Here is a 17,656-nt window from a genome sequence, read left to right on the forward strand (position 1 = left end):
TTTTTTTTTTTGGTTTTTCTCCGGTACCGGGAACTGAACTCACGACCTTGTGCTTGCCAGGCAGGCGCTTTTGCCGCTGAGCTAAATCCCCAGCCCCCTAACACTCACAATTTAAAGGAAGAAAGATTTACTCTAGCTCCTGTTCCGGTCCACAGCAGGCTGACATACAGGAACAGCATAGCAGAAGGGCCAGGACAGGGCAAAGCTGCTATCATAGTGGGCACGAAACTGAGAGTGAAGAAAGGAGCGGCAGAGGGAGATACATTCTTCCAGAGAGTGCTCCCAGTGAGGCACCTCTTCTGACCAGACTCAGGCTCCTGATAGGAGCTCAGCTCCAGCAGCTATAACCCCATTACCTTCCAAAAGACTTTGGGGATCATTTATTTTTTTCTTCTTTATTAATCAAATGTATTGGTACGTTTTAGGTATACATAATGATCACATTCATTATAGGGAATTTGTACCTCTACGTGATATAACTTGATACTTTTTTTCTCCCCACTCCCCTCCTTTCAACCCCTCTTCCCATCCTTATTTCCAAAGTTTTCTTTCCATTTTTTTCCTTCTTTTCTCATCATTTTTTTTGTTTCCCCTTCCTTCCTCTCTGGGGGCCATTTTAGATGGAAAGCATCACAGATCCCCCACATCCCACCTACACATCAGGATCTCTCTTCTTGACAGAACCACAGGGACAGAAGAGCAGAGGGAGCAGCATGGGGAAGGTGTCAAGTTGGGACAGCCCTGGTGCTGGGATCACAGGTGGCTCATTATTGGGACCAGAGCACAGGCGATCACTGGAGGGCAGGACTCCTGTCCTAGGGTGAGGCAGGGGCACTGGGGAGATAGTGAGGAATGCTGAGCCACAACCTGAGACACAGAAGGGAGGTATGGCAGACTGTGCAGGTTCCTGTACTTTAGAGGCTGAGTGGAGCCCTTCTGGGCCAGGCAGCAGTGTCCCCAGACCCTCTGGAGACCTCTGTGTCCATCGTCAACCACAATGACAAGGGAGTGCCCTGCCCTTCCTGGTGATTTGCTTCTGGCTGCTCCCATCTCAACCTGAGAATGCACATGCTTGCTGGCCCTATGATGGCCCCATGTTACTTCTGTAATGCTGAGGCCTTACCTGGCCTGGCCCAGTCTTCAGGCCTCACAAGCCTGGGCCCCCAAAATGCCCATCACTCTGTTTACCACAAGATGCCCCACCTGAGGGAGGATCTCTAGGGTGATTGCACTCCCAGTTATGGAGGAGAAACTAAGGCTGGATCAGGGAGAGGGAGAGGCTGGATGGGAGTAACATTTGAACCCAGGGCCTCTGTCTTCCCCAATCCACCCTTATGGTGTCCAGAAATAACAAGAGATTGCTGAGGATCTAAAGGAGCCCTTGGTGTCCTCTGCTGTCCCCAGGACCCTGTGCGGCCTCCTGGGCCCACAGGAGGACAAGGCTGGGGTCCCTGCCAAACCCCACAATCCCTCTTCTCACTCTGCAAGCTCAGTGCAGCATAGCAGCCTCTCAGCAAGGCAGGGCAGAGTGAAGGCTCCAAGTGCCCTTGGTGACTTTGGGGGTCACGTGCATCCTGACAACTGCATCCCACAAGTGAGGGTGCCTAGGGTCAGGTGTGGCCAGAGTGAGAGCAAATGTGCTCATCCAGGGCCGATTTGTATATTAAATCCACACTCACTCACTTCCTGGGAATCAACCTCGCTCTGCTCCCTCTCAGCCTGGGAAAGGGCTATGTCGATGCTTCTCTGATGACCAGGAGCCCAGGACAGAGCACAGCCAAACTAGGAGGGGATCATCCCACAGTGAGCAGCCAGGTGCAGCCAACCCAAGAGGCCTCACGGCAGTAATATCTGGTGGCAGGACAGCTGCAGCCAAGGGTTACCTCTGCGAGGTGACCACAGGTGCCTGTGGGTGTCACCCACCCACCTCAGGGTGGTGGTGGTGCCTGGAGCCTCAGCTGCATGAAGGGCACCCGGGTGTGGACGTGGAGAGTCCTAGGGCTTCCAGTAATCAGGGGTTCAAAGCCAGCATCAGGCTGCCATTCCATCTTTCTATGAAAGTCCCAGAGTGAATACTGCTGGCTGTGTAGGGGAAGGCCCCTGTCCCCATGTGCAGACCCTGTTGTAGGACAAGAGCACTGGGGGGGGGTCATGTTCCCAATCCCCTGCACTTGGCCTTGGGCTGCGGAAGGATGACCCTATTGTTGGAGGTGACAGGTGGGAGCTGTGATCCCCCAAAGTCAGGTGGCAGACAGTGCCCTGCCTTCTTCCCCTCTCCGCCAAGAATGGGCAGCACTGTGTACATCTGTCCTGGGGACCTGAGAGCTAAAACAGGTGAGTGGGCACCCCGTTCCCTGCTGCAAGTGCAGTGTGTAGGAGAGAGATAGGGATAGCTCAGTCTGACCTCCTGCAGGCTGTGACCCAACACATCACCGTCCGGAGACAGGTTCCAGCATGGGTCAGGACATGCTGGGGGCTCTGCTTGCCTGGCTGCTCTAGGACAGCTCTGGGGTAGTGGGCTGGGAGGCTTCTGTGGCCAGCAGAGGTGCAGGAGACAGCAGGCTCTGTGAGCAGGCTCCTTCTTCCTGAGGGCTACTATGCATTAGGCATAGCAGCCCAGGGACTGTGCAGGTCAGACACACAGAGGTCATTAAGTTTCCAGATCACTGCGAGGCTTCAAGGGGGGTGCAGCCCACAAGGGCAGAGAGGAAAGAACGGGGTCCCCGATGGTGGAATCATGGGGCACACACACATCAGAGCACAGGGGTACAGGATTGGCCTCTGGCTTCCGTAGCAGAGGGATCTATCCAGTGTCACACCCAAGCCCCTTCTGCATTGGGCTGTCACTCTGATGCCACTGTCCCTTGCCCTGATCACCACAGGGACAGGACCAGACACCTAAGGACAGCCCTTCCCAGACACCCATGGTAACCACTCATGCTGGCCATCCACAGTCTGCTGCCCCTGCTCCACTCCTTCCTGCAGGAAGTACCATGGAAGCGCTTATCAAAGTCCCTTCCACTCTGCCTCCTGCTGACCTAGAGCTCCACGTGGCCTTGTATGGCTACTGTCCCACCTCCTCTTGGCACTGAGTCACGCATGAACTGTCTGTTCCTGGCCACCATCCCCTGACCTGCTGGCCTTGTTTGCCTCTCAAATTCCCCATTCACACAAGATGTCTGACACCACCCTGCATGACACAATGCTCTGGGGCATTTAGGAGGGAACAAACAAGGAGGAAAGGGACTCCAGTTCTTTTCCCAAGATCCTCAGCAAGTTCTATGTTTTCAGTCACAGTCCTGTCCTTTCCCCATAAAATCACAGGCTCCATAGCGTAGAGGGTACCCGAGACATCACACAGGGGAGTCCTGTGTTGTCAGCTTTTCCTTGCTGCAAGCAATGGCTTGGGAAAGACAACTCAGAGGAGGAAAGATAAAATGGGCTCATGGTTTCAGTCCATGGTCAGCTGGTTCCATCACTTTAGGCTCATAGTGAGGCAGAAACATCATGGCGGAAGGGTGTGGCAGAGGAAAGCTGCTCAACTCATGCTGGCCAGGAATCAGAGATGGGAGAAAGAGAAGAAGGTGCAGAGAAGGAGGTCCTAGGGATACGATACAGTCCCCAAGGTCACAACTCTATGAGCCATTCCCTTGAATTAGGCTCTGCCTCCTAATAATACAGCAGTGATCCATGGATTAATCCATGTAGATTAGTGCCCTATGATCTCATCACCTCCAAAGCCCCACCTCTGCACACACGAGTCTTTGGGCTAAGCATTGGTCTCCTGAGGGGAGAGCTCAGACCAGGCCTGGCCACGTCTTCCTCACTGCCTCCGTCCTCCTGCAGAACACACAATCTCACATTTAAGGAAAAAATTAATTTTGCTGAGAAGCAAGAGCAAAGCATCTAATTTTTATCCAATACTTTCTTGGGTAGAAAACCAACAGAAGTTTTTTGGAGGAAAAAAGTTCTGATTGAATTCTATTTCTTGGCTCTTAAAAATCAGAGCCTAGCAAAGAAAAGAAAATGCCTCCAACCTTGGTCAAGTGCCCAGCAAGGACAGTTATAGGAAGAAGCCGTGAGTAAATTCAGACACTTACCTGGCTTCTGAATGAAACTGTGTGACTTGCTCTTTGAGTAGATGAGGGTACTGAAACACACCAGGAATTGTCATAATACTCCTTGCTTTCACAGCTGAAAAATTAACTGATACACAAAATTCATTGATTTTTCAGCTAAAAATAGAGGCTGTTTACAAAACAAGTGCTAAGGGGCTTTGTAAAAGTTTCACAAAGCAAGCCAGTAAACAAATAGGCCAATACTCCGCTGCCATTAGGCAAGGCCTTAAATTCACTTCTGGGGCCATCTAGTGGCTCATATGAAGTTAAGTGTTTCTAAAGAAAGAAAAATCTACACAGAATAGAGGTGACTATGGAAGAGATGAGCAGCCAGGTATTCCTGAAAATTTGGGGGAGGAGAGGGGAGATGAAACTGCAGCAGTCCATCAGGGCCAGCTCCCACAGAAGGACTTTATCTCATAGGCAGGACAGGGTTTGGGACAGCAAAGTGGCATAATCCAGAGGTGTGTTTTAGAATAATGTAGCAGTGGAAACGGCGCCATGAAGGATGACAAGAGATCGGGTGCCTCAGGAGTCAGTGCCACCTGCCCGTGTTTCCTGCCTGAATTCTGGGGCCAGACAAAGGGGACAGCAGCCTCCTACTGGAACCCAGGCAGGGACTCCTGGTTCTATTGCCCCAGTTGCCTACAACAGTACCTTCTAGATCATAGTTTTTAATATAAAAATAAAAGTATTCTTGTACATATAAGATTCCATAATACTGTCAAAATACAGATCCCCACCTGCCCCATCCACGTTAGAAAATGAAGAGCTGGGCGTCACCTGTGTCCTTTCCCTCATTTACAGGTGACAACAGTAAGCTCCTGAGGTCACCCTGAAACGGCAAAGGATATCGTCCCATTTACAATGCATCCTGTGCCCAGTTGTAGGGAGTCCCTGGCCATGGATGTAGATAAGGTGGCTCTTGAGTCTGCGAACAACCCGGGGACAGTGAACACTCCCGAAAAATGACATTTCTGAACTGACCTTGCCCAGGACCTTCCCAGGCCAGTGACCTGATCATCCCTATGGAAGATGAGACAACATCCCCCACCCCACACACAGAGGGCAGGAGGGCAGCGCTCAGAAAGGCTTCGTAACCAGCGCCTTCTGCCCCCTCCAGGGCCCTAGGTTCTAAGTGGGGGAACTGAGGCTGCCAACAGAAAGAGCCTCCTCTGAGGTTACACCTCGGGCCAGTGAAGCGAAAGGGCTCCTCTTTCCCGTTGGTTAGAAGCAGGACTGGGCTCCCCAACTGTCACGCCAATCCCAAGCCACACCGGGGCTCGGGCAGGCCCCGCCCCCTCACTTCCGCTCCCTGCACGCTCCTTGGCTCCACTGGGTCTTGCTTGGCTCTGGCTGCGAAGCCTTTGTGCTTCCTCCAGTCAACACCACCCACCCCTTCCCGCTGCCCTGGCTCTGCCCAACCATCCCTAAAATTCATTCAGCTCCCCGCGGACCCACTAGGCTTCTGAAACCTCTCGGTTGCCCAGTTTCTCCGCTCCAGTCAGCCGGCTTAACTCCGCCCGACCCACTCCGCTCATGCATCCCGCACCAATAGGCCCTTCTGGGCTCCACCCAAACTTCGGTTCCCTCAGGCCTCCTCGGCTTCTCCCGAACCCACTCCATTATTCACCTCAGCACCACCTGTTTCGTCAGCTCCACTCGGCCCTGCTCGGCTCTACCCGTCCCGCGCGGCGCGTTCATTCGTGTCCACTCAGCCTGTTCGGCTCCACTCGGCCCCACTCGGCCCCACTCGGCTCCACCCGTCCCACGCTGCGTGTTCAATCGGCTCCTCTCGGCCCTGTTCGGTTCCATGCGACGCTCGGTTCCCCTGCTCACCCCTCTGTTTCCTCGGGTGAAGGCAACCTGTTTCTCAGGCATCATTCAGCCATGCTCCGCTCAGTCTGACCCAGTGGGCTCGTTCATTAAGCTCCACTGGGCCCGCTGGGTATACCCCCCACCCCGCACACTCACTGGGCTCCTCTCGCTCCACCAGGCTTCTTTGGAACGCACTCATCTTCCTCAGGTCAGTCCCACCCTCTCCTTCTGCTCTGCTGGGGCCCTTAGGTTCAGCGCGACCAGGAGGCATTCCCTGGGTTCCACTACACAGCCTGGGCTCTACCTGACTGTGCATTCATCATCAGGTCCCCCTAGGCCTCGCTAGGCTTCTTCCGCACCAGGGCACTGCCTCAGATCGGTGTCACCTGTTCCCTAGGTCCCGTTCCCTTTGGGCTCAGCCTGACTCACTGCACATTCTTTTGGCTTCGTTGGACTGGACCCCTCGGTTTCCCCTGATGGACTCCATTCATCCTCTCAGCTCCCTGTGGCAGTGCTGGGCTCCCCAGGACTCCTTGGCTCCACCAGCTGGCCCAGCGTGCCCCATGCACTAGCTTGTCCTCTTGGCCAATGTGACCTGCTGGCCTTTTCTCTTCACCCCTGGAACTCTGGTCCTTTCTTGGGCTGTCACAGCCCAATTTGATCCACACTGGGCAGCATGGGGCACGGGTCCACTCTGCCTCACTCTCTTCAGTTGCTCCCAGAGCACCTGTCACCCTGTCACCCACCCAGCCACCCTTGGGGAGGTGAGTCTGAAGCGTGGCACCAAGGCGTCCTGCTGTGTTTGTTTCCTGTCGTTGCAGTCGTGAGCGGACTGAAAATATCTGCAGCCTGCACATCACCGCCTCCGGTCCCTGTCCCTAGCGAATGACCTTACAGCACCCTCCCCCCACCCCAGATCACAAGCTCTCCTTCTGCATGGTGCAGCTGCAGGTGGTACTTGGTAGCTTGCTGGTGGGCATGTTTGGGCACTGCCTGTATGCCAGGCAGAGTGCAGGCATCAAGGAGACTAGGCTGGGGAGACAGCAAGGACCCTGCCCTACATACAGAGGAGCACACAGGGGTTTGCACAGGACCTGGCCTTCTGCCTTTGACATAGCTGTGTGGCCCTGAGCATGTTGCTTCTGCAGCCATTTCCCCTTCATGGAGTGGGCACAGCTGCTTAGCAAGCTAGAACTCTGTGCTTCTCAGAATGTGGCTGCTCGGGTGTCTGACCATGCCTGGGAATGTCCTGGGAAGGCTGGGTCAGGGGAGAATGGTGTCTTATAATAACTTCTGTGTAACTATGGCTCATTCCACACACCTCTGATAGTCTGCTATTCAACACCAGGGAGGCAGAACAGAAGCTGGGTGCCTCGTCTGCAAGCTGGAGACACTGACTTGGCTACTTGCAATGAAAACACGACGTGGAGAGGTCCTGGAATAGGAAAACCTGACAGCCAAGTTCAATAAAGGGAGAGCTGCTCTGCTTCTGGTGCCAAAATCCCCGTTCACGGCCCTCCCAGGACACTGCTGGTGTGTGAGTGCACTCCAGGCCTTTCTGCTGTCCGTGTCACTGCTCGGATTCTAAATCTCCAGAAACAGGCTTTGATTAGCTGGGCCTAGGTGACAGGAAGTTCTTCCCATGGAACTAGGTTATGAAGGATGAGTAAAAGTTTGCTAAAAAGAGAAAGGAAGGACATTCCAGTAGATGCGACAGTACTGACACTGCCAGAAAGGAATTTGGAGCCACCTCAGAATTGCCACACAGGCCAGGTGCTTTCCTGGTCATGCACTCCATGCCCCTACCCTACAAAAATATTATGACATTTTTTGAAAAATGATGGCATTGTTTTATTCAAACTCTAGAAGTTTTTATGAGGAGTTCAAACTATGCAGGAAAATGCTGTAAAAATGGGAGGGGAGGAGAATCACTACAAAACCTTCTGCCTTGAATAGCAGAATTAGCATTAAGCAACATCGTTCCAGATATCTTTCCAGGAAGGAAGGGAAGGAGGGAAAGGAAGGAGAATGGGAAGGATGACAGCAGGAGGGTGGGCAGAAGGAATGAAAGAAGGGAGACTGGACAGCAGGAAGAAAGGAAAAGAACTTTATTAAAAGATCATGCTTTTAAAAATATGCTGATTTTTAAAATATAATGTATAGAGCTTATTTTCATTTGAATTTAAGAAAAGAAAATTTCAGGAAATACAAGCAGTTGCTCTGGAGAGTCAGTACTTACAAACAAGGAAACAGAGGCTAAAAAAACTCTTCAAGTAAAGCTCTTCCGTATATGCTTATATGATTCATTACCAACATATGTATTTGTTTAAGACCTCCCCAGGATTGTGGGGTGTGCTCAAAGATTGGGGGTCATTCTTAAATGTGTGTCTCAATCTTAGCATGTATTTTTCTCTGTTATGAAGGATGAGAAAATTAAGTTTCTCACCCTTTCTTCCACATTCATGCCCAACATCCTGCTACTATGCTATTGTTTTTCTGCCACGTTTTGTAGTTTACCTTCCCTTGGATATTGCATGCTAGTCCTGGGTTCATCTGAAGGCATGGCCCACCTCCAGTCCTGGGCTATCTCAGCCTCAAGGGCTCATCTTAGGAGCTGGACAGGTTTCCTGTGGTGCTTCCAACCCAGTACCAGACCTAGGTTCTTCTAAAACATGAAGACTGAGAACAGAAAGTAGGACAGTGAAATCCAATGCATCTCTTTTTCTTCTGCTAGAACAAATGTGCTCTCAAACACTGAAAAATTTTCCTTTCATTTGGATTTTTATGTAAAGCCCACAGGTGGGCAGTCTTGGGCTGCTATGGCTGCTAACCATGCCATCTTGCCCCAAACCATCTTGCCCCAGGCCACTGATGTTTTCCCTTCTCCCCTCCTTCTCAAGATAGCTGCCAGCGGAAGAGGAAGAAGGGAAACCAAAGAGCTAAAGGTCCAGTTGCTCCCATCTACATTTCATTGGCCAGGACACAATCATGCCCACCTCTACCTGCAAAGAATGCTGGGAAATGTAGTTTTTAAAGTCACTCAGAAGCCAGAATGAAGCACTATATTCATACTTCATCACATCTTGGTCTGCAATAACAGCTACACTTGCTCGTTTACAGATATGAGTTGGAAGTGCCAACTAGGGTCCACGCCCAGGGCTACCTGCCGTGTGTCCTCCGTGAAGATACGTAAAGGCCTGGCCTCCTCACTTCCTTAGGAAGCACTCACTGGGCACAGAATACCTACTGTCCACTACTTTGTTTAACTCTCATAATGGCTCTGGAGAGTCAGTACTTACAAACAAGGAAACAGAGGCTAAAAAAGCTCTTCAAGTAAAGCTCTTCCATAAAGATACAATACCACCAGATTTCAAATCTACACTCATCTAGTCCAGAGCTTTGTCCATTCACAGTGATTCCATCCTCTCGCTCTACCTTAGAGCTTTCCTGGAAACCTACATAAAATCCAGCCCCTGAAGCCCACTCACTGCCCATGGCACTGTATTAAATTGGTTAGAGGTAGGGCCCAGGTACAACTACTAGAAATGGAGTAATTTTTCTCTTTATTTTAAATCAAGGAAACTAAGAGTCAAAGACATGGACTCATTTGGCCAAAGCCACACAGCAAGTCCAATGGAACCAGATGTGTTCATACCTCTTTACCTTCTGCAAAGAGTTGTCCATGCTTCCAGAGAAAAGCGGCCTCCATAAAGTTGGGGTACATAGGCCCACTCTTCTGCTGCAGCCACCCGCAGAGGCCTCCCAGGGAGTGTGTGTGCATCAGTGGCAGGGAGCCAGGGGGCAGCTGGGTGATAAATAGCTCGAGAGATGCCAGGATGTCGGCAGGAAGCTGAGGTGTGGCTGGCCCAGGGCGGGGGCCGGATGTGGGGATGCACTTTTTCCCCAGCACAACAAGCTATGTGTTTCCTCCTCCCCAGCAGAGCCCTGCCCGATGTGTCAGGCCCAAAATGGGTCACTAACAAGGGACTGGAGGGCTGGCAGGCAGGCAGGGGTCCAGGGCCAGGCTCCGGAGGAAGTCACATGGCCAGGGTCACGGGCCTGACCCAGGAACACAGAAGGGAGGGAGAGGAAGAGCTCAGCCCACAAGATGAATAACCCTGGACAGAGATTATCCTGAGGAAGACCTTGGGGTGGGATTGTGATAAGCGCCCTCCTCCCAAGGTGACCAGGAGCCAGTGACCAGTGAGGCAGAGTGTGACCAGGAGCACTCAGAGGACTCTTAAGATGACCACCCTCTAGGGGCTTGGCAGAGGTGACTTCTCAGGGACCCAACACACCCGGATAACCTTGGAAATGAATCACAGGCTGAAGGGCCCACGATAGAGCTGGGATGTGAAATGGATCTGCCCTCGCCTTCTGCTGGCTGCATCCCCAAAGCAGGGAGCCGGGATTGTCCCTGGCTCCCCTGTGGTGATTCTGGGCGTACCTGAGGTTTTACAGATGAAACAGCGAGGTGTGGACTCCTTAGGGCAGACGGAGCCCCAGGTCTGACACTGGTTTCTGCAGAAAGCACAGTCTTGTCCAAACTCTTCATCAAACCAAGGGACAGCATGGAAGCCAAACGAGGCAAAGTCCTCTGCCAGGAGAGGATTCCAGAGCAGGTCAGCAGAGGCCTGAGGAGCTCACGTCTGCCTCCCAGCCCTCGGGGGAGGGGCTCCTGGATCTCTAGCCAGGACTACAACATCACCTGGCACTTGTCACAAACACATGAGTTGCATTTGTGGCCTCACCCTAGATGGGCCGCATCTGAACTGGGGGTGGGCAGCCTTCTGTGTGTTCACAGGCCTGCTCCAAGCCACTCTGATGCCAGCAGACCCCGAAGTACACACATACACACACACACACACACACACACACACACACACTACAGTTATTTAGTGTCAAATGGCCATAATGGTCTCAACCTCGAATTCAGGGGAAAATCCTACTCATCTGATGGCCATTGATGGGTCCCCCAGCCAGGTGGGTGCCCAAGGTCTTTCCAGATCAGAAGGGATTGGTTTCTCAAACTTGAGGAGTGGGCAGGCTCCTTGAAAGAGGAAGCGGCTTGTGGCTACTCCCCTTGCACACAACAGTGCCCAGATGATCTGCACAGTGACCGTGGCTTACACATGTGCTATCCTAAACTGCACCTAGACACCTATGCCATTCCCAAACTAAGGAGCCTCAGGTTACACAAAAGCAACTCCCACCAGCACCAAAAACCTGACTCTGAAATTATAGTGACAGCACAGCAGAGAATGTACACTGGGCAGTTCATGGCCTGGTCTGGTGTCACCTATGCTTTGTCCCATGTGGGTTTGTGAATCAGCTGTCCCTGCCCCTTCCTCTATCCAGCGCCTCCAAACTCTTCCTACGCACCGCCCAGGATATCACTGCACTGTTTACAACCTGTCGCCCTCGCTCGTCCAAGCATGAAGGTGGTTTTAGCTACAACCACACAACGACAGAAATGCAAACTCCAGCCGGGAAACCAGAAAGAGCGTGAGTCTCAGTTACAAAGTTGTCATCCTGAGAGCTCAAAATATGTGGGCTCATGTTAGCCTGAAAACAAGTCAGCCTTTGCATTCCTAATCTTGGAGCCAGCATGCCCTCCTGCAGACCTAAGAGCCTGCAGACCTCTTTTTGGGAGATCTCCACTTCTGAACAGGATTTAAGGTCCAGAGGACAGTGAGGTCCTGCCCTCCCCTTTGGCCTTCACTGGCCGGTATCACATCCATATGGAGAAACGGGTCCCGGGCACAGTCAGCGTCACATGCACAGGCCCTCTGAGGGAAAGTAGGCGGCTCTCCTGCTTGGTCACCACTCCATTGGGACAGCAAAGAGGCGGTGTAGACCTGGGAGAAGACGGGACACCACAGGGTCTGGAGGCCTGGGCCTTATGGAAGCCATGTGGGCTGGCACTGGTGCTCTCCTGCAGGAAACCCACCCTGGGAATCTGGAGAAGGAGGTGGCATCTGCATTTGTGATGCTGTCCCCTCTGGCCCGCCCCAATCTCACATGCTCATGGCCCAGTAGAGCAGTCAGTGGGGCTTTGGCAGCAGGAGGAGGGGGCTGCCACTTTCCAGCCCTAATGCCCAAGATCCAGCTCTTCCAGTCTAGATGCTCCCTCCTCACCACCCTGCCCTCGGAGTAAGCACGGAATTGTGGCCTGGGTCCGGCCGCAGGGTGCCTGGCATGGGAGGCTTAGGTGGAGAGATGGCCGAAATCAGTGCCCAGGCCCCTGTTCTTGGCTGGGGTTGGGGTATGGGGAAGACACAAAGGCACTAGCGAGAGAGAACTTGTGCTAAGCACCCGTTAAAGCAAGACACTCAGGTGCTCAGCAAGCAGCTCAACCTCTCAGCATCCGAATTTGCTGTTCCAGAAAGTGCGGCTGTCATGCGTAGATGAGTCGTTCAATCACACGTTGACCCAGCCGTCAGCCACTGCAGGCTGCTGCCCAGGCACCGTTTGAGGAACGCAGCAGCAAGGTGACCGATGTCCCTACTTCCTGATGCCGACAGCGCAGCAGGAAAAATAGGCAAAAAGAAGCCAACAGATGAAAATGCAGTGTAAAGTTGAGAGGTGACGAATCTCGGAAGATAAATAAAGCCAGGCAGGAGGTGATCCCGCCAGAGTAACGAGCTCATCTCCCCGGGAAGACCCCTCAGGGAGCCACAGCCCTGCCCACCTTGGCCGGTGGCTTCTGCGTCTGCAGCATGAAGCCCCACACCCTTTCTAGTGGGCCCCGAGCGGCGTCCAATCTGCCTTCCCACCATGCCTCTGTCCGACCCTGGCTCTGATGAGCTGCTCACTTGGGGTGCTGTGAGTGTGACCTGGGTCCAGTCCCTGACCTCCACTGGGGGATCACGACAGCAGGCAGCAGAGCAGCCTGCAGGCAGAGCCAGTGCCCCAGGACGGCTGGGTGATGGGGGACCCTCCCGCTGGTGATGTCTGCAGGGAGCTGCAGGAGGAGGGGAGACGGGCTTGTCACTCTCTGGCGCTCAGCGCACGTCTGCTCTGCAGAGAGCCCTTCTTCAGCCCCGCCCCCGAAGACGTACCCCCCAAGCCCCGCGCGGTCACCGCTCCCTGTGTAATTGCTCCTGAGCTCTGCTCCTGGCTGTCTGGGGCCTGTGCTGCTGCCGACCTCCTGCATGCACAAACGGGGACACTGAAACGACCAAACACCACTGAAAGACCAGCTGAGCCAGAGGAGCCGTCCACAAAGACTGCTGGAGCACGCATCCTTCCTTGGTCCGTGGCTGTGGTCTCCCCCGAAAGGGTCCTCAGGAATGCGCACCCGGCACTTGCTGTGCTCTGGGCCACGGCCTAAGCACTTGACACGCAGTCTAAGACCTCACCTCACCCGAGGAGGCAGAACCCATTCCTATGGCCAGGACACAGACAAACGGAGGCAGAGAGAGATGTGAGTGACTTTCCCAAGGTCCCAGAGATAGTGAATAGGGAAGCTAGACCTGGAGCCCTGGAGAACCCTCGCCTACATCAGCCAGCTAGGGCAGGCTCAGGGCTGCGCTCAAGATTTAAATCGCTTTTCCTTCTGTCTCCAGCAGGTGGCACCAAAGCACCTGCCCAGCTAAGCACCTGCCAGCTGTGCACCTGCCCCAGAAAGGCTTGGGCCGGCTGAAAAAAGAACCTGAACCTGCTGGGGAGAGAGGTCCTTTCCTTCCGGGATCCAAGCAAGCGGGCAGGTGGGGAGAGAGATGCTGGGTGAGCATGGTTCTCCGAAAAACAAAAACTTCAGCAATGACTCCGTGAGTCACAAAATAGTTACTCAAATCTGCCTCTGGGTCTCACAATGAATCAGGTACAGTTTTTCTCTGGGGGAAGCCCATAGTTCCCCAAGTTTTAAACGACCTGGAGATTACTAGCCCCAGAGAAAGTCCAACAAGCTCAAACACACAAAAACTATCCTGAATCACAAAACTGACAAGTGGGGAGCTGGGCTCTAACCCAGGCTCAGCCGACCCCAACATGCACGGCCTTTCTAGCAGGCCATGGCCTCCTTGGTGGAGCCCCCAGGCATGTGCTGGGAGGAAGTGGAGGGGACAGAGCCTTTCTCATGAGGAGGTTCCATCTCAGCCGAGGAGGAAGGGAGCCCAGACATCATTAGGGGTGGAAGAGCTCCGTCAAGGTCAGCTCAGGAGGAAATGCCATAAAATGCGCCCTCTTCACCAAGGGACCTGGGACCTGGACCTTTGCGCTCGCTGTATCCTCACACGTGGCACGGGGCCTGGCACACTCTAATCCTCATGCATACATGGCCAGTGGACGAATAAGGACGCAGCCATGAGTCCAGGATGGAAGCCAGGTGGGGGAGGCAGGCTTTCCTGATGAGGTGAGATGGGGGAGCTGTGAGGATGAGTTAGCAGCTTACAGGTAGAACAGAGGGTGAAAGGCGTTCCAGGCATAGGAAAGAATGGCAGTGTCTTCTCTCAACTTCTCTTAAATCACAACCCATAGGCTCACACCCGAGTGTGCGCACCCATGCACAAGACACAGCCAGCACACCCAGCTGGAACCCCATTGTTGAAGCCCTCTGGCTTTTTCTGGTCTCTTTCCTCTGTGTAAATGCTGGTGGCCACCCTCTGATTTGCTGTGATCAAGGACAGGGTCTGGAAAAGTGGAGACCCAAAGGGCGCAGCAGCCCCCTCCTCAGGGGATGAGTTCCCCTGAAACCGCGGTGGTGCCAACTCCACCCACGCTGAACTCTAGATAAGGCTGAGTTCCCCTACAAATACATCCTGTGATAGGGCTGGACTTAAAATTAGGCACCACGACACGTGATAGAGCAATTACAACTGGATTCCACAAGAAAAGTTACTTAAACTTACGAACTGTTCATTTCTGGAATTGACCATCTAATGTTTTCAGACCACAGTTGACTGTGGGTAGCCGGAACTGCAGGAAGCAAAATGAGGGGCATGATAGCATTTGGAACCAAACTCTAAAGATCTTGAGGTGCTGGGGCTGCTGGATTGGCCCCTTTCCTGTCCTGGCCTCCCTAGCTCTCTGCAAAGGCCAAGGCAGCAAACACCTGTCTCGCTCTCTGGCTCTTTCCTTAGCGTCGGGTTTCTCAGGCTCGGCCTCTTCAGTCACCTGTAGGTGCTCCTCTTCCCAGCGGGTTCTTCCAGTCCTGTGCTTGCTGAGCTCTGCACTGAGTCCCCATTCCTCCTGCTTGGCCTCCCAAGGGTCCCAGCCTTGGGCTGAGTGACAGCCCACTCCTAGCGTGAGGACTCTAATTGCTCTCGACAGCCCAAACCCTCTGCTGCGTTGCACCTGAAAGGTTCCCCTCAGCCCCTAATTGAAGGTGTGGTCCCAGACTGCAGGGCTCCTGGAGGGGGCGGGGCCTCCAGGAGGTGGGGGCTGAGTGGGAGGAAGTGAGGTCACTGTGGGCGTGGCTTTGCAGGGACTTTGGGACCTGGCCTCTTCGTTTCTGCTCCCCAGCTGCCATGAGGGAGCAGTTTCCTCCTCCGCCACTCAGTCCCACTGTGATGCGCTGTGGTACCCCGGGTCTCTGTTGACAAGTCTCAGGTGTCCTGCCAGCTTGGAAAGCCGCTAACACAGCCATCTTGGTGCCAACACTGTCTTTTCTGTCACGGTGGCCCTAGTCTGTCTTCTTTGATAGATGACAGCAAAATTTAGAGCTTAGAGCTGACCTGAAGCCAGTGAACTCCAAACTCAGCTCCCAGCTCAGCCCTGTCCTGGCTGCAGAATCTGGGATTTCATTTCATTCTGTCATTCACACTCCTCATACCGAAAATCACGGTGACCAAGACAGCGGTGCGGGGAAGACCAGCACCAGGCCCGAGCATGCCCAGAGGATAACACGTGCCACTACACTGAAGCAGTGCTTCCCCGGGTGTGGATGTGGTCACTGAATCAGTCCTCAGCCAGCTGCTCAGGGGCAGCTGGCATGTTTGATCCCCTTGCCTGTCTGTGTGTTCTTCAATCCTATATCCTCCTCTTGCTCTCTCACCTGCAGAAGCCCTCAGAGTTGGCCCTGATCCACTGGGGTCCCCAGCACCCACCCCTATCTCCTGGTTCTGAGTGTCCCCAACATTGGTGACATGAGCAAGTCTGTTCTACTATGCTGATGGTGCATGAGGCAGACTGTCACGGGCTGGGGTTGACTGTAGCAGGGATAACCGGAGGAAGAGGAGGAGGAGGAGAGGAGGCCACAGGGATGTCAGCTATGGGGCTCGGGGACTTGGACCAGGTCTACTCAGGTTGATCCATAGCCTTGGTCCTCAGTGCTCAGCGGAGCACATTTCCAGGCCCGCATGCTCAGTGGCTGGGGCTGGGATCTGGGGACGATGTCACACACCTGTCTGGTAACAGGGCTGGGATGGCTCGCATCGTGAACTCCGTGGACAGAGGCTTAGCGCGGCCTGGGCAGATCCCTAGGCTGCTCACAGGATGCCCGTGCCTCCCAGGGACGGCGGGACACAAGCCAGGCGAGTCCCCCTCCTGCTCCTCCTCCGTCTTCCTCCTCCCGGATCTCGGCTCCCGGGCTGCACACCATCTCCCCTTCAACCCCTGCTTTCCTTCTCTCCAGTGCAGCCCATGTGCCTTCCCGGGGCTCATGCCACGTCCCGGCTCTTGCACTTGACAACCGCCACCTGCCCAGCCCCAGCTCCTGGGCCCCTCAGGGCTCAGGCCCAGGGCTCAAATAAACTCTCCAGCACCCGCCCCTCTCCTGTCACCGTCTGGTTACCTCCTCTGAGCCAGGGCTGTCTGAAGGTGTGCGTCTGTTCACACAAGGCCTGTCTCCCTCCAAGAGTAAGGACTGCCTTTCTTGGTCCTTGTGTCTTTCGTGAGCACGACAGTGCCTGGACAGAGGGCTGTGGGGTGTGAGTGTGTGTGTGTGTGTGTGTGTGTGTGTGTGTGTGTGTGTGTGTGTGTGTGTGACAGAAAGCAATCTTGAAGGCTAGGCGGGCCTGGAGGTCTGGATGGATGGGGAAGGAAAGGGCTTATTAGAGTTAGGGACAACTATCTGGCGACTTTTCGAAAACTCTTTCACCTCCCTGACCCTCGGTTCCTTCAGTTTGGAAGTTGAACCCAACATCCGCCAGCTCCCTGAATGGGGTGTGTGTCAGAGGATGGGGTCAGCACCTCTGGATGCTGGGAGAATCCTGCCCCTTGAAGGAGCCCCAGCCGCACCCCCGGCCGCGCTCGCCAGGTGTCGCCGCGAGCGTGCTCCCGTCAGGCGGACTGGGCGCCCCAGACCCGGTTCCGCGCGGCCACAGCTTCAGCCCAATTCCGGCCACCCTCGGGCAGCACACCTGCGGGGGCTCCCGCGCCGGCACCACCTGCGCCCGGGCCTCGAGTAGCGGCTGCTCGGGAGGAGCACGTGCAGCCCGCACCCACGGCGCCGGCCGCAGTCGGGCAGAAAAGGGCGCGCTCCCCGGAACCAGGGGGAGACCCGGTGCGCCCTTCTGTCCCCAGCTCCCCGGGGTTCCCAGAGGCCTGGAACAGGCGGCTGGAGGGGCGCGGGGATCTCCGCAGAGCCAGATCCTTTCCACTCAACACAATTTGCGCACCCGCTCTCCCGAACCTGCGGTTCTCGCCGCGTGGGGGACGAGCAGGACCTCATCCCCCAGCCCCGCAGGGTTCCCGCCTCACACCCGCGCCCGGGTGCCGGCAGGGAGCGCCGCGGGAGCGCGCCTGGGCGGGCGCTCGGAGGCGGCGGGGGAGGAGCG

The 17,656-nt window shown here is 54.5% G+C and overlaps 1 long non-coding RNA gene across 1 annotated transcript in view; it reads right to left on the reverse strand.

The window, feature by feature from the left end:
* The window catches only part of LOC102004406, a 16,483-nt gene extending 10,656 nt beyond the window's left edge, over positions 1–5,827 (reverse strand). Inside the window, exons 1-2 of the long non-coding RNA XR_261325.1 lie at positions 5,752–5,827; positions 4,101–4,206 (exon numbers count right to left, since the gene is read on the reverse strand). This is a non-coding gene — a long non-coding RNA (uncharacterized LOC102004406). The remainder of the gene's footprint in view (positions 1–4,100; positions 4,207–5,751) is intronic.
* Between the last annotated feature and the right edge of the window lie 11,829 nt (positions 5,828–17,656).

This window comes from Chinchilla lanigera, unplaced genomic scaffold, assembly GCF_000276665.1.
Source record: "Chinchilla lanigera isolate Chin_1 unplaced genomic scaffold, ChiLan1.0 scaffold00028, whole genome shotgun sequence".
Lineage (NCBI taxonomy): Eukaryota > Metazoa > Chordata > Mammalia > Rodentia > Chinchillidae > Chinchilla > Chinchilla lanigera.